The sequence below is a fragment of the Rhyacophila brunnea genome, unplaced genomic scaffold (genome assembly GCF_057557595.1).
Source record: "Rhyacophila brunnea isolate RB1 unplaced genomic scaffold, BYU_Rbru_1.0 scaffold_19, whole genome shotgun sequence".
Taxonomy (NCBI): Eukaryota; Metazoa; Arthropoda; class Insecta; order Trichoptera; family Rhyacophilidae; genus Rhyacophila; species Rhyacophila brunnea.
In genome coordinates this window covers 30,027,849-30,037,500 of record NW_028232848.1, presented here as the reverse complement: position 1 = coordinate 30,037,500, position 9,652 = coordinate 30,027,849, and the positions used below count along the sequence as shown (strand labels likewise).

The 9,652-nt window shown below is 32.8% G+C and overlaps 2 protein-coding genes across 3 annotated transcripts in view; one reads left to right on the top strand and one right to left on the bottom strand.

Annotated features, from left to right (window-relative positions):
* aos (protein argos) overlaps positions 1-1,220 on the top strand; it is a 105,561-nt gene extending 104,341 nt beyond the window's left edge. Inside the window, exon 4 of the mRNA XM_085945809.1 lies at positions 1-1,220. This exon is cut by the window's left edge and continues 2,263 nt beyond it. The gene's annotated coding sequence lies outside the window, so the exon portion shown is untranslated.
* Positions 1-9,652, bottom strand: part of LOC147072894 (elongation factor-like GTPase 1) — a 468,820-nt gene that overhangs the window by 175,488 nt on the left and 283,680 nt on the right. The gene's annotated exons all lie outside the window — the stretch shown is intronic.

The following is a 9,652-nucleotide window of genomic DNA, read 5'->3' as shown; positions in this document are numbered from 1 at the left end:
ACAACAGATTCTTTACAATTTTGGTAACTATATTAATATATTTCTCATATCTGAGGATTAAAAGAATTCAAGTGATACATTACATGTAAAAAGTTAATTAGGAGCAGTTTTTCCTTTACTGCATACCGGTGGCGAAGGGTGGAGGTAGACTGTTAAGATCCGACATAAGTATTGCACAATAAACTCTGTCAGTCATGCGTATTTGTTTTTATTGAACTAAGACTAAAAATTGCAGATAGTGTTGGTTAGTTTTTAAAATTCAACTAAACCCTGCGTAAACTAAGCCATCATAAATAATAGTCAACAAATATTTGTATATCTATAAAATATCTAAAAATATCTAAGAATATCATACACAATTTTAGATATTTTATAGATAGAAGACTATTTTTTATCTATTATGGTTTGGATTAGGCAGAATTTAATGAATTTTAACGAAAACAAATAAGTATGACTGAAAAAGTGTACATTATTTTTGTTGGATCATGCCTAAATTATTAAGGTTAGGTTTAGGCAGGGGTTCCGTTGATTTTCATAAACTAACTAGCACCATTTGTAATTTGTATTCTTATTTCAATGAAAACAAATACGTATGACTGCCAAAGTTTAGTGTGCACTATTTATCTCAGATATTAACAGCCTAACTATACCCTTCGCTACTGTCGCATACCTGTAACTATTTTGTATGAACAGATAATAAAAAAATTTGTACCTTTGTAAGAAAATTGCTGTAAGTAAAACAGTAACTATTACTTTGAATGATTTGATTCGATCAACTTGGTCACATTTCCACTTGGATCCCTTTAATCCTCAGCTCTTAACTTCTTCAAAATATAATGTAATATAGATACCTACATTCTCTATGATTGGGGAGAATTTAATACAAGAAAATATTATTCAATTTTCAAAATCGGTATGTAATAAGAATATTATCATCTATAAACAACATAAAATATTTATTCAGTGAAAAATAACTGAAATATTAATAATTTTTGTCATAAATTTTATTATATGAAAATATAAGCATGTTGCAACTATTTTAGCCTAGGCGATGAGCTTCCTCATAGAAAGTATGTAGAGAACTGTAGAAAGAAGTTTATTTTTATTATTTTTACTATAAATTATTGTTTTAATAATATGAACCAACTGTTATAATTTTATTTTATGAACTTGGTTCTGTAACCATAAAAATAATGGGTAGTTCAAAGTAAACGTATCAAAAAAATGTTCACATGTTATTATGAAAAAAAAACACTTTGTATTTTACACTTATTGATAATGTTATTGGATGTAGATTTTGATAATAAATGTTTTTTTTTATTAAAAATGTTTTTTTAAATACAAACCTACTTTAAATGAAATCCTAATTTATCATAGTTATTATTCTAATCCATATTAATTATTGACATCGTTCAATATTTGAGTTGCCTAGAGTCATAACTCACATTCTTCAAAAATCAAGTTTTGAATAAATCGCAAAAAAAATATTAGTATTTATATTGCACTATTTCTCGTAATCACAAAATAGTAATAAAATATGATGAATATTAATGAGTGGCACTGCCGATTTTTTTATATTTGTTTTCTATTAACTTATATTATGATACAGATTCCTGGTTGGTTTATAGTGATTTTTGGAAATGGTTTTTAGATAAATAAAAGTGATATTTAATTGCCAACTATTTTTTGTATTTAGAATCACTTGGTATTCTTAACTAAAAATTAGAAAACAGAAAAATGTGAGTTATGACTCTAGGCAACTCATTTACTCAAATCTGAAGAATCAGCGATACAATATCAGTCCACGTACCATTGGCAAGAGTTGACTGTTGCAGTGACGTCCCTAGATAAAATGCCGCCTCTAGGCAGCGCCAAAAAGCCGCCTCATTTTTTATGCAATATTTTTATCATCCTTTCATGAGTCCAATATCTAAGAAATGTGTTGTATGGATACATTACTGACAAAATATCAGAATAATTATTCGCAAATCTGCACGTGTCATTTCTGATCACCAAGGACGTCGAAGGGCAACGGAAGTAAACCAGATATCGCGAACCCGATAAACCCAGTGATTTGATTTTTTTAATGGAAAGATATTTTCGTTATTACTAAGTGTGGGTAGCTACTTCTATATATTCCAAATGATTCTCCTCGATTTGCCGCCCTTTGAGTAACTGCCGCCCCCAAGCGACGCTCAATCTGCCTACCCCCACGGGACGTCACTGGACTGTTGGAGGGAGGCAAATGATTAGCAATATAAAAGAACAACAAAGATAATAATTATATACTTACAAAAAACCATAGTAAAAATCAAACTATATACTGCATTTTTTCATTTGACGAATCTACGAAGAATAATACCACAAAAAATACTCATTGTTTAAAATAAATAACTACAGTGACATAAACCGAAATCAAGTCGTCAGCGAGATTGAAAATAGCAAATAAAGCAACAATAAGCGTGGGTGCCGGACTATCTCTCTATCAGCTTGATGTATCATAAACCACGATGAAATTTATAAAAAGCCGTTTGTAGCAATTCAATCATAACGTCACTGAATTGTTAATATCATAGATGTGACAAAATGTAAATATTACAGGAGACAAGTACTTCACTGCTATATAAGTACAATAAATACATGGTAGCCTATATTTCTTTGTAAGTAAGTCACAATCGAGTGTTTGTTTTAAAGACTACGTATATTGGAGATATTACAGTCTAAAATGAGAAATAGCACATTAAAGGTTTCTATACATATTTTTAATTACAATTTTAGTGGTATAAATAACATTGAGGGTTCTACCAAACTATGCGGATTAAAACGAACGGAAGATTAAACAAAAACTACTTTGACAAAATTGTCACATCAGAGATTTTAATAGGTCAACAACAATAATATAATATTGTGAACTCTTTCCGGCTGGATCCTGCGTGGTGTATAGATAGTATGTTAAGGGACCCGCCAGCGGGGGTTATTGAGGATACAAAACACACAGGCGACAGGATTCAGGGGGTGGTAAAAGTCCACACACTATTGCATGTCTATAATACGTGGTTCATTTTCGTAGGACACACACATTCAAAATCTGCGTCAACATTTACTGTAATATCGTCACTGTTCTGGCAGAAGACACTAATTCAAAAAAATGACATATTGAGTTAGTTATACCAAAATGTTCCTTATTTTAAACTTTACCGTCTGGAAACCTTCTTAATAAATAAACAGTCTTTATTTTAAAGTCATCCTTTTTACGATTACTTAATAAACTCACATGGTAGACCATTTCAAACATTTTAACAACTTCAAAGTCAAATTACTCAAAACTAGTATTCTCCAGTTAATGTGTTTTGCCAGAACAGAGACGGTATAGCATAACAGAATTACATTTATTATCTTTTCTGTGGTTCTAAATGTTAAATATTTAATATCGGGGGAATGGTGGCAATTTTAAGTTGGCACCTGGGTGGCCCTTGGCGCGGGTCTGATTATGTTTATGATAACTTAATCTACATTGAGTTGAGTATTTAAATAAATTGCATACTTATTCATTACAGACAGAGTAAACTTATAAAATATTTTCAAGAATGTCAAATCAATTATTACAAATATTGCAATTATTTTTTCCAACATGAAAAATTGTAGACAGTATGTAATTACCAAAAGTAGCATTGACCTTAGGTACTATAAGAGAAGAGGGATTTGAAAATAGTAAAAAATCGGTACAGTTCGGTTATGAGGAATACAGCGGAAAACACATTTTGAAAATACCCGATATACTGGATTATTTGTTAGTTTGGGTTAGTTTAGGTTAGGTTAACCTAACAAATAATCCAGTATATCGGGTATTTTCAAAATGTGTTTTCCGCTGTATTCTTCATAACCGAACTGTACCAAAAAATCGTATTGCTAACGACCATAAACAATTTGCAATCCGTGATTATTGTGGAATTCAGAAAACCCCACTCATTTTCCAAGGCGTTAAAAAAACCTCCACGCAGCGAAACGCATTTTAAGCCACATCTGTGATGTATTTTATAAAATGACGCTGGTGGCAAAATGGTGGTAAAGTGACAAAAAGAAAATTAAAATGCGTCGCGAGATGAACGCGAATAGTAAGCCGATTTGCCATGGAGGCTAACACAATGAAAAGAAACAAAAGACACGTAGGAAGAAATCGCCTCATCATCGATTGTGGTTAGCTAACGATATCGGATATTTTTATTATTATAGTAAAGGCATGTCGAACGCATCGCGATCGTACCATAGGCCCATAGGAATTGAGTCATGAAAATATACCTACTATAATATTATATCCAGGGAACACAGCAAATGGGAACAGCGCATCTATTCTACACACAACACTGCTTTCGGCCTCTACGGTAGCTATCTAGGGTAGGTTTGTATCGAAGTATTAGCACTTATTGTAACAATTACAATAATTTAGTTAACATACATAATTAGATATCCACGACATCGGTTAGTAATTGAAGTAATAGGTATTTACTTTGATTTAATAAACAAAAATCGATTGCCAAAGTAGCTTGATTTGGAAGAGCGCTGATGAGAAGGTATTAAAAGTGGCCAATAGTTAAAATTTGTCGCAATTAGTATGTCACTGCGTAGCATAGAGGTAATGCGCGGATGGGGCGTAAACACGGGAGATTCAGGGTTCGATTCCCTGCCGAGGTGGCTTACTTTTTTCAAAAAGATTTTCTCTATTGGTTATAATATAATCAGAAAGTGTTTTTCAAAATTATGTATGTTCAATAATTAGAATGGTACATTCATAAATCTTGTGAATTATTCGTTGAATAAAAGAAATAGTTAATTATAAATAAGTTAGTTGTAATTATTACAATAAGTGCTATGTTTCAACATCACCTCTCTTGGGTGTGCAAAATTTTAGAGCGAGATAGACAGTTTTGACTGTTTAGACGGCTAACTTATTGTAATTGTTTGATACTTTCCTACCCTATAAAGCTGTTTTAGCGGCCGAAAGTAGTCTTGTGTATAGAATGGCTGCGCTGAAATACCTAACGGGTGTGGAGTATCGGGCAACCGATCTCGAAGTGTGGAAGAAAATGAGATAAACTTAAACACGTGTCAAGAAAACGTCATTCTAAGCTTGTCTGTTATGACAACAGCTGTCGGTTTATGCACCGACGCTCATTCAATATTGGTGTATTTGAAGGTTGCAACACACACTATTCCACGTCTATGATTATTTCATGTTCGTTGGACATGTACACATTCAAAACCCTGTTTCAAAATGTAGTGTATTGGGGTATAGCCGATATGAATTCTATTTATTAATATGTTCTGCGATAATATAATTGAGATTTTGAAGAAGAAACATTAACCATTACTACGTCATGAAAGTCGTTTTTAAATCAACCATGAGGAAGTCCGCGTGACTTGTGGCACTCATGAATTGGTGCAAATATCGGAGGCGTCCAATATTTGCTTTAATATTCTGACGCGGCACGTCTAAAAGACAAGACGGCGCGGACGATACAAACCTACACAAACGATTCTAATAATTATGACAGTCAGGCCACGCACATTAAATATACACTTGTAGGTGCAACCGGTCGTAATAGATCGTAGGCGAAAACCTGTAGTTATAGCTGCAGTCTTCATCGCTAGGTACACGGTGCGGAATGTCTGGGTATGGAGAATGTACCCGGAAAAGTGCGGGGTCCGCTGTTGAAGCGACGAAGTAGGCAGGGTAAATGTGGAGGTCAGTGGCACCTGCTGGATGCAGTTTAATTATTATGGATTTAAGTCTTGAAGATCATGTTTGAATCCTACTTGATCCAAGATGTTTTTCTAATAAGTATAAGTACTTATGTAAATTATGTTTCTCACTTGAATGTTTCACCCATCTGTTAATAATAAATTCTTGGTAGAAATATATTGTATTTATTAGAATAAAACATACGTAGTACTTATTATACAAGTTTTAATAATCTGAAATTATTTTGAACATACCATATTACCGTAAGGTTCTATAGTATTGGCACGAAACAAAACATAGTCGGAGAGGCGCCGTGCGAGAAAAAACGATGATTAATATAAGCACATAATAATAATAGTCGATAATAGTAACCATAACATTATGTTTTTGTTAATGAAATACTTATCTATTAAAAAATAATGTAATTTAAAAGTAATTATATTGTTTATTAAATACAAGGTGGAAAACCCATCCAAATATGTATAGTTCGAAAAAATATTTAATTTATATTATTTAGGGATGTGTCTCATGCAATTTAAGTCCCTCTATAAGTCGGTCTATAAATTGGTAGATACTAGATTCCATCATTGTTTTTTTTCCACTGCCACGGAAAACGTAAGTAAAAGCATTTCTTCCACAATTATTAACAATGACTGAAGTCATCCAAATGGCCAGAACGTCTTAAAAACCTTCCTCCACGCTTTGCAACGTGTTCCCCACTATTTTAAGAAAACACCGCAATGTATAAAATACACGTATGCTTTGGCCCACGTGCTCGTCGTAGGTCATGTTCAAACACGCGCGTTAACATAATTTTACTCCCTACTTTAATTATAGTTTGTCAATTTATAGCTACGGCCGTATGTTGTAGCTTAACCACTAGGGAATGACAAAAGAAATGGCGTATTTCAAAAAAACACTACCTTATTCTTAGGTCAATAATTATTATAAATCAATCATTATTCATAAGATGTTTATCACACTTGAATGGTCAAAGACATAGCTTATAATAAGTATCTCTAGAATCATCTTCAAATGTGTTAATCTTGCCGATTTTTTGAATAATAAAATGCCTAATTCTTGTCAAATTTGGGATCACAGAGATAATCAATATAATTTTTTATGGTAAATATTTTACAAAAATTATCTCGTAATAAATTATGCTAATGGTTTCATAAATGCGTTTAAAAATTAATAAACGTAAAAAATCTTAACACCACTGCACAGTTATGTACCGAAATATGACTATATTCTAAAACATTAGAGCGAGAGGTTTAAAAGAATACTATTTTATGTAACAAAAATACTTTATGCAGTCATCAAATGTTTAAAATAACTATAAAGGATAATAAGGCTTCAAAATTTTATAAATAGATTATCTACAAAGTTTAAGGAGTGTCCAGGATCATGGTTTGAAAATACAATAAAAACTCAATTTTGACCTTCGACGAGCATCTCCCCCCTTAATACTTATATTTTTGTTCAATGTATAATGCGAATGTCAGAAAAGTTATTTTCATTTGTTTTTATCTATTATCAACTTAAAATAATGTTTTTAAATTTGGAACTGCGTCGAATAATCGTGTCCATTTCGGGCTATAAGATAAACATGAAGTTAGCGTGGTTGAAACTTTGTTTATAATACATACATATTTATAAATACAAGTATCTAGATTCTACAAGACACGTTCTTAGATTTTTATAACTGCTTTCGTCAAACGAATACGCATCATTAACTGTTTTATCCTCGCTATTTTGTAAGATAATCTTTATTCAACTGTTAGTTCCAGTCTGCAAGATCCACCTGCGGATTGGCTCGTGTTAGAGGCATTGAAAAAAATACCCGCAAACTGCAATAATAAGGCGAGACAAAGAGGAAAATAGTATGCACGAAGTGTCCATTGAACTGTGTAGTTATAGATAATAAGTGTATTTGCCAGCTACAACTATTTGCAGTTGCATTAAATTGATTTTGCAGCATACACTCGGTTATTATCGTAGTTCCAATGTAGGTCCGGTTGGATTGGGCTGCTAATGTGAATACTAAGATTATCAACAATTAACTGGAGCTGAAAACGGTTTTTTTTTTTTTTTTTTTTGAATTATTAATAACCATGTCCTTGCTTTTTCGTACAAGGTGGTTTGTTAGTAATTTTGAACAATCACAAACACCCAGGCTTTGAGAAAAACACATAAATGTTTTTGTCATGACCGGGAATCGAACCCAGAACTCTCGGGTGGAAGGCCAGCGCCTTATCCACTGCACCACGAGAGCCGCCAGCTGAAAACGGTTGCAAGAAGTCACTTCTCTTTCCAAGAAGATATATTGACCCATTCTGTATCCTTGTCTACACCGCAGTGGCGAAGGGTGGAGGTAGGTTATTAAGATACGACTTAAATAGTGTACATTAAACTTTGTCAGTCATACGTCTTTGTTTTCATTGAACTAAGACTACAATATATAGACAGTGTTTGTTAGTTTTTAAAAATTAATTAAACTCTGCCTAATTCAAGCCATAGTAGATAATAGTCAAAAACATTTGTTTACCAATAAAATATCTAAAATAATTCCATTAAACATTACATCATTTTAGATATTTTGTTATACTCTTATGTATCTATGACAAATGACAAAGTTTAGTGTGCACTGTTTATGTCGAATTTTAACATCCTACTTCCACCCCTCGCGATTGGTGTACCATCAGCCATAAAGTTAGTATAATAATCACACTGGTAAACAGATAATAGGTACTATGGTTTACAGACATTTTAGATCAAGACACCTCTTAAGGAAAATAAAAATAAAGCACTACACACCTTCATTAAGCCCATTATGCCTATGGTTCGGAATTCTGGGAATTATCAACAAAAATATGAGAGGAACCTAGATGTATTCGAAAGAAGAATGTTTGGGGTCGCAATAATAAATCCATTTTTGTTACCTTCACGGACTTATATTGATATAAATGGCACATAACGGTTTTTTCACATCTCTTAGCCAATAGGTTTTAGAGTAAAAAATAGTTATTATCAGATTTGTAGGAACAGTCTCATCAAATTATTATAAAATTAATTGAAATTTACAAAATCAGAATGATCAGACCTCATGAAGGGTAAAACTACACTGTTACTGGACTAATTTACCAATCGTCTCACATGTCAAAGTGGGACGACTGACAAAATCATCCAAGAGGCGGATTCAGAAAATTGCACTATGCAGTTCATCGTAAGCTATTGTATCGGAAACTGTAGGTCGTACAACATTGAGATTAAATGCATGTCTAAATAAAACAAAGGAAAGCCAGAAGAAAATAGATGGGTAAGTAAATTAGAAGTACAATCATATCGTATATATTTATAATATATAATTATGAATGATTCAAAGGTAGGTTAACAAGTGGGCACACGCAAGTATTGAGTCATTCATGTCTTATTAAAATTGGAACACTGCCTGGAAACAAATGTCGCATATAAATGGGTTTGTAATAAACGTTCAACTTACTTCACGGTTTTTAATAACAACACGTAATTTTTTGATCTCAGTGCTATATACTACATAGCGATCTCTTTCCACTACAATAGCTCACGGTTGTGACGTTGCAGACGTCACCAACGGCCTGATTAACATTTTAATTAGTACGCAAGATTCTCTCGCTAGCAACATTCAAATGCTACAGTTGGCAGCTCGGGGAAGCGTTCGGGTTTCGATAGGTGGTGGGTTGTAATGCCATTTCATGAACGTAACTATTTATTCTTGTAATATTAAATGCAGTGAGGTTAAGACATCGCGATGTTTCATTTGATTTAATTGTTCCCTTTATTATGTTCTTTCACATTCTTTCTCATTCAGTAAATAATCGTTGGCGCCCGTTGGGAATTGATTAACCATCTACTCGCAATTAACCACTGCAA